This window comes from Dioscorea cayenensis, chromosome 18, assembly GCF_009730915.1.
Source record: "Dioscorea cayenensis subsp. rotundata cultivar TDr96_F1 chromosome 18, TDr96_F1_v2_PseudoChromosome.rev07_lg8_w22 25.fasta, whole genome shotgun sequence".
Taxonomy (NCBI): domain Eukaryota; kingdom Viridiplantae; phylum Streptophyta; class Magnoliopsida; order Dioscoreales; family Dioscoreaceae; genus Dioscorea; species Dioscorea cayenensis.
Genome location: NC_052488.1, coordinates 1724689 through 1732648, shown reverse-complemented (window position 1 = coordinate 1732648; position 7960 = coordinate 1724689).

Genomic DNA, 7960 nt, shown 5'->3' with positions numbered 1-7960 from the left:
GAAGCCATGCATTGCTAATTATTACATTAAAAATAACTTTATGAAAAAAAATCTGATTTATACAAATAATATTTTTTAAGGAATAAAATAACATTATTTGTATAGATTAATTTTTCTAATTGGTTTGAATAATAGAAGTGCCGTTATTATTATTATTTTCTCTAATTATGTGTGTGTGTGTGTGTGTGTGTGTGTGTGTGTGAGATGTTTGTTTTTCTTTGCCAACATCATGAGTTAGCAAATAACCATATGTTAATTTTTATTAATTAATTAATATTGATTAATTATTAGGACTATATAATTTTACTATAAAAATTTTTATTTTAATTAGATTTAAAGGTTTATGCATGTTTTGCTTGCTAAGCATAGGACTAATATAAAGTTGCTTATAAAACTAAGTGGTTAATAAAAAATTATCATAGGCCCTAAACTTTGTTGACTAAAACTAAGTCATAATAAATGAAATGATCATGAAAACAAAGAATATTACTTAAATATAAGATTATACAAGAACATTTATTTGCAAGAAAACCGTAAAAAAATGTCTACTTCAAATTAGATAATTGCGAGTGAAATAAAAATAAAAATAAAAAAATAGCCGAAAAATTCTACCAATCAAATGTAATCATAAATCAAATTACCTGAACTGGAACCTTATATTCTATAGCAAAATACTAAATATAAGATATTAGTTACTTTTTATTAATTAAATAAACTATCTTCAATATCATAATTTTGTTCTATACATGTATATCTCTACCGCATTATTTAGGGATGTATTTAGATTTTAAATTTAAAGACGTCCTATAGTACTGGTTATATGATACAAATCTAACAGTCACTATTCATTTATACACAATATCAAATAATACCTAACACATAATATTTAATAGTAACTTAATTTGCATATCACCATTATAAATAGCAATCGTTAAATCATGATCTAAAAGTTGCTATCAAACATCTTTAGATTTTCAATGTTAAAGACATCTTTAAGAAAAATATATGACTCATACACACAAACACCTCCAGGCACTTACACTCCCATTGATCAAAACTAGATCATCATCAATGCAAGGATCGGCAAAATACAAAACTAATAATATCACTCATTATATAAAACATCCTAAATTATAAAAATTTTAAACAGAAACAAATCATATAGAAATAAATATTCTGATATATCCTCCCAACCTAGCATGAGCATAAGTAAAAATACCCCTTGATTAATTAAACCCATTTTATATTCTATACCACTATACTAAAATTTCAATTATAATCCTTTATTAACTAAATAAATTATCTCTAATCTCATATTATAAGATCATTCAAGAACACACATATATAAGTGATCACAAATGAAATGAAATAAAATGATATGGAAAGCAAAGAAAAGGGAAAAAAATAGAAAGAAAAAAAAAAAAGAGTAAGTGGTGGACCCAAACTTTGGAGTCAGTGGTCTGGTCTGGTGTGCTTTTCCAAGTTGGCAGTGGAATCCAAACAAAAGTTCACAAGCAGAACAAGAAAAGTCCTATCATCACTTAATTGCAACCAAAACTTTTGGAATTGCATGCAAAGTCCTTACACCTTTGCTTTCATGAAAATGAACCCCTTCCAATCTTTTCCCCACTTTCTTCTTTCCACACACACACACACAAACATAGAGATGTGCATATATATATATATATATATATATATATATATATATATAATCCCTTCACACATGAAAAAAAAAACAGATTCAAGTTAAAAGTTCAATATGTGTGTATATATATATTTCATATTATTCCTTCCCATTAAAAAAAATATCAAGTTCAAAGTTATATATATTTATATACTACTTTTATAATATAGTAGTTAGTATTTCATTCGCTTTCTACTTAAAAGTTCAGGATTCAAATTTTACTGGTACCTTATTCATAATTCTTTTAATATATATATATATATATATTGATAGCTTGTTCAAATTCTCTTATATAAGTATGTATGTTTACATACATGTGTGTATATATTGAATTCTACGCGCGCGTATATATATATACGATTGATCATGCATGGACGTCCCATAGATACAAGAAATGCATGGATCGTCGATTATCACTTTCGTCAGATCTCATCCAATGTACGCGTCGCCTGACAGCAGGAATCTCTTATAGCATGTACCTGACAAGATATTCTCGCTCATCAAACGCTGACCCTCGTCAGACTGGACAACGATCATTCGGTCGATAATCCACGTCCATGGAGCATACTCATACACGCGTCTATATCGTAGATGATAAATTATATTTATATATATATATATATATATATATATAATAATTCCTTCACATTATGAAAAGGGTTCAAGTTCAAAGTGGCAAGAGACTAGGGTTGTTGTCTTTTTGCTTCTTTTATACTTTATTATAGGGGCTCAAGGAGTAAATATATTTATGAGGTTCTGTTTTATTTTATTTATTTATTTTAAAAAATAATCATATTGTCCTTAGTGATCATTGTAAAAAATAATAATAAAAAAAAAAATAAAGCTATGCTTGAGTATGTAAAAAGTTTCAATTATTAGTTTTGGAATATATCTAAGACTTTTTGATATTTTTATTCTATTATTTATTTATTAAGAAATATGAAATATTCTCTTTAACTTAAATATTTCTTAAACTTTCCCTTACATTTAAAAAGATCTCTTAATAATCATCATAAATTTTGACATGAATTAAGCAAAAATCTTATTACTTTAATAATTTAAATTTAAAAATCAATAAAATAATTACTTAAATTATGACCAATTGTTACTAAGAGATTGATTCAAATGGTAAAAATCAGGTTCATTTAAATAAATATTTTTTATTTTAAATTTTTATATATAAAAACACATACTGAAAGATGTTTATTGCCTGTAAACTCCCCACTACATCTCCTAAAAACTGATCAAATTATATATATATATATAAAAACTATATTATTTATTGTTATTTTTTTTAAAGATGCATCATCCATACAAGATAAACACCAATATGATATATATATATATATATATATTTAAATATGGACCAATAGGGGTATCCTAGACTCTACAGAAGCTAGCCTTTTAATCACTTTGTATAGTGCATGGCATGAGCTAGCCTAAAAAGATGAGAAAAAAGTTCTAGTACTATTTCAACAAAGAACCATTGCTTTGTTTGTAGATCCAAAAGACACATACATGCAAGTCCCAATCATATGAATATATATCATAAATATAGAGAGTACCTTGAAAAAGCCTTTTGGGTGCTGAAAACTTTAGGAAAAGAGTTCCCTTTTAAGCTTTAATTTTTGTGCTAAGACTTTGATCTCTTTTTCATAGTTCACATTTATTGTAACAGTGTCAATAAGGATGTTGTTGAGGATATGCATGCAATTATCTCAAAGGAGACAAGCTTGCCGATGATTATACAAGACCTAAAAGAAAAAGTACAAGATGGGACTCAACAAGGGTAAGAGTTTGATTAGCTCAATTGACATAAGTTAAAAATTCGATATCAATTGATTTTTTTGTCAATGAATCATTTATATCTATTTGTATCAAGATTCTCATTGACGTGATTGTGAAAATAGAACTAAAAACTATTGATATATTATTTTAATATTACGTGATATCTATCAAAGGATTTTTTGACATGTTGCGTTGTATATATATATATATATATATATAACCCATCATCTAGGGACGTCCCTAGATTTCTAGGGATGTCCATAGTAGCCATTGGATGAAAATCTGACGGCTCTTATTATTATGAACAGTAGAAACCGCGTTCTACAGTGTTATACAGTGATCATAAACAGTAAAAAGGTGTACAATATTTATATAATCAATCAACCATCGGATGATGATCCAACGGTTTAGATTTAAAAACATCCCTAGATTTGAAATCTAGGGACGTCCCTAGATGATGTTTTCCCATATATATATATATATATATGAGAATTTTTATTCAACGAAACTAAAAATTATTAATATATTATTTCAATACTATGTGATATATATCAAAAAGTTTTTGATGCTTTAGACCTTGTAATACATGAAAAAATTTGTGTATGGGGGACCAACACTCCCACCAAAAAAATATTGGAATCAGCTTAATTAAATTGAAACTTTACTACAACAAAGTGAATAATATGTTTGTTAGATCTAATAATAGAGTCTGACTTTTGGTTATTTAAGTTTATTATATAATGATGCTCATAATTATCAAAGTTGAAAGATGTTAGTTAGGATTTGAACTCAACTAAGTTTGGAAGTGATTATTATTGAGAAACATTTCGAATTAGTGAGCCGTAGCTTAAGTTGAAACTCCTTTGATCAATTTAGGTAGAAGGGACAACATAGTGAAAATCAATCTTTTTTTATTTTTTTTCAATCTATGTAACTTTTTTTTTAAAAAAAATTCATTGATTGAGTTTGATAGGTTTATATATATATATATATATATATATATATATATATATATATATTAATTTTTTTAGTGTTTTATAAATGAGTTTATCTTGGATTTGATTATTGCACGTTTTCATGTGAAAGTTAAAAATTATTTATACAATTTCTATTTTAAGAATGAAAAACATTATCTTAATCAGTTAAGTACTTATATCCGTATCTACTGCATTAAATAATTTATTTTTAATTTTATTTAAATTATGAATCGATTTATAAACTATTATTACAATAACAATTGGGAAAACAATTCCCTTCTCAAAGAAATGTGGAATCTCGACATAAAATCAATTAATAGTCTAGTAAGTAGCACCTCTCAACAGAAACATGCTATTATATATTTCAAATCTTAGAATATCTTTAGATGAGAATAGGCAGCACAAGCTATATATGAAAGTATAAGTAATTGAGTTCTAATATAAGTGTTTGTATTTTATTATGCATGAAGCTCAATTGATAGTACAAAATTTTTTGTGATATTCTTTATTTGATTTTTACATATACAATGAATAAAAAATTACAAAAATTACTATAATATCTTTTAACCATTTTATATTTGCTTTGCAATACAGAAACTCATAAGACAGTATTTTATGAGTTATTAACTTATAATTATATTTTTTAAAATTTTAAATTATATTAATTAAGAACTAATTACTAAAAATATTAAAAATAAAAATTATATTTTTATAAATAATTCTTCTCATTTGTTTATTCATCACCTAAAACAACAAATATTAGTTTTTAATTAATTAAATAATAAGCTTATTAGTCAAACCACATACAGAAGAATTGTGGGAAACTTTTAACCCTCTACTAGAGACATTATTATAAATTTCATTTTAATTAAAGTATTATATCTTTTGGTTGCATTGTACCTTAATAAAAATTTTTGTATTATGGTTTCAGAGGTATAAAAAATTTCTGAAACTGTCCTAGATTTAATGGCTACTTTGTGCTACACACTTACCATATTTGCAAATCAATCTAATAAAAAGGGTTGCGCTTTATTGGCCCGGGCCAGGCTGACCCGGCCTAGAAAATTAAAGTTTTGACTTAGCCGAAGCCCAGATCTAATGGGCCTCATGAATAGTTTGGGTCTAATTAGGACGGCTCAAGTTGAAAATATGAAACCCATGATCTGGCTTATGAGCTTGGCTCTTTTGATCAATCATTGATCGAGCTACGATTGGTCCGTTGGACTTTGCTCGAATCGATTCGTTATTATTTTCTTTTTAAACTTTACTTTATTAACATTTGTAATGGTTTAAAAATAAAAACAAATAATTTTATTAATTAATTAGTATTATTATATTTTTATGTGAGAAAAACATTGCATCACTACAATATAAGTACATCCAAACTATATTACTAGCACCTACTCATTTGTCAATTATATGCACTTGGTTGGCATGATATGACTCATGAGCTTGGCCCATGACATTTAGCCACTTAGATAGTTAGCTCCTTGTATGATAGGCTTATTTCAATCCATCAATCATTTATAATATTTTTAAATTTTTATTATTAATATTTAGTAATAAATACAATGGGTCAGATCATGTATCACCTTGTTGGACCAGTCCAAAAAAAGTCCAAAAGGGCGAGCTTGTGGGTTGGGTTATCACTTAAAAATGATATCATATCCAATCCAATGTTTGCTTAGATCAGGCTTGGATTGACATGTCAAACATTAACTTTGGATCTAGTTTGGATTAAGTTTGGCCCAAGCTTAGGCCGGTCTATAGGCCTTGAAGCAAATGATGAGAGTGAGTTGCACTGCATGAGGGCATCTCCAACCATGATCCCAAATCTCAAATTTCGGGTCATGGTTAGCTCCAATCCATCCCTAAATATTACCCCAAATTTGGGGTTTGGAGATGGATGCCCACAAATTTGGGGTTAATTATTTATGACCTCAAATTTGAGGTCTCACACATTTATTAATTTATTAATTTATATTTTTTATTTTTATTATTGTAATTAAAATTATAAAATTATTAATTCATGAATATAATTATAAGTTGTTAATTTATACTTACAATATTAATTTTGTGTACAATTAATTAATTATTAATTAAATTAATTTATGATAAATTTATTAAATTAATTATTATTATAAATAATTAATTACAATTAATTTTTAAATAGTAATAATAATAATATAAAAATAGGATGTGTAAAGAATATTTTGAAAAATAGTTTCTTTGTGTAAAATTTGTGATTTGTGATTGGAGTATATTTAGTATAGGAGAACTAAATTTAGGGTTTGGGATAAAATTTTTGGGTTGTGAGTTGGAGGTGACATTATATTTCAAATTTCATATATCAAACCGATCGACCTTCTAACATTATTAAAGATAATGGTCATTATTTATTTATGTTGATTTGTTACTGTGAAGAATATATTTTTTTTTTAAGTAATTGGACCAAACTTAAGGGCATTTGATTCACATGGGCTTTGAAGGATTCCTTGGAATTTGTAAACAATTTGTTACGTTTCCACGTTTGGTTCATGTAAAACAGTAAACTGAAGTGGAAAATAATGGGCCCATGGGTGTTGAATTCTGATAAACTATAGTTAAGAAATGCAAGACTACCATTATCTGAAGAAATTTACACAAAACTATTTCTGTACTTACTCTTGTGTAATTATAGCTTGTATTATGATCAAAAACGAAATCAAGAATAATACTTATTAAGAAGGAATTAAAAAATGTTAAAATTAAAAAAATATATAAGAAGGTTAGGGTACTTTGATAATGTAGTATTGAATTTTTTTATTTTTTATTTTGACAAATATATAAGACTATCTTATTTAAAAAAAATCTAAACATGCATAAATATAGAGTAAGTTTAAAAAACATATGTGCCCCTCATTTTGTATAGACTTTGAAGTTCAATTTTGGGTTTTTTTTTTAAAAAAACATCTTGCACAAAAGACACAGTGATAATAAGCCAAGCGGTAGTTAGCATATATCCAAAATTTTAAATTTTATTTTGGTTTAAAGTGTATATATGATTATTATCAACATTGTTTATTTATAGTATTTATAATATATTTTTTATATAATACTTAAAAATCATAATTTTATCATATATATATATATATATATATATATATAAAAGATGCATCGTCTGCCCACGTTCACAGATTCGTAATCTGTGAACATTGATATGGGTCGTTGGATTTCAATCCAACGGCTGCACACCGTTTTATAAACAGTAACACTGCACACTATTTATAAGCACAATAAAAAGTGGGATACACAGTATTTTAATCTGAACTATCCAATCAATCGCAGTCGTCCAAATCTATTAAAATGACTCTACATCTGCGGACGTTCTACGAACGTCCGCAGATGATGTTTGGCCATATATATATAGGGAAAACATCATCTAGGGACGTCCCTAGATTTCAAATCTAGGGATGTTTTTAAATCTAAGCCGTTGGATCATCATCCGATGGTTGATTGATTATATAAACAT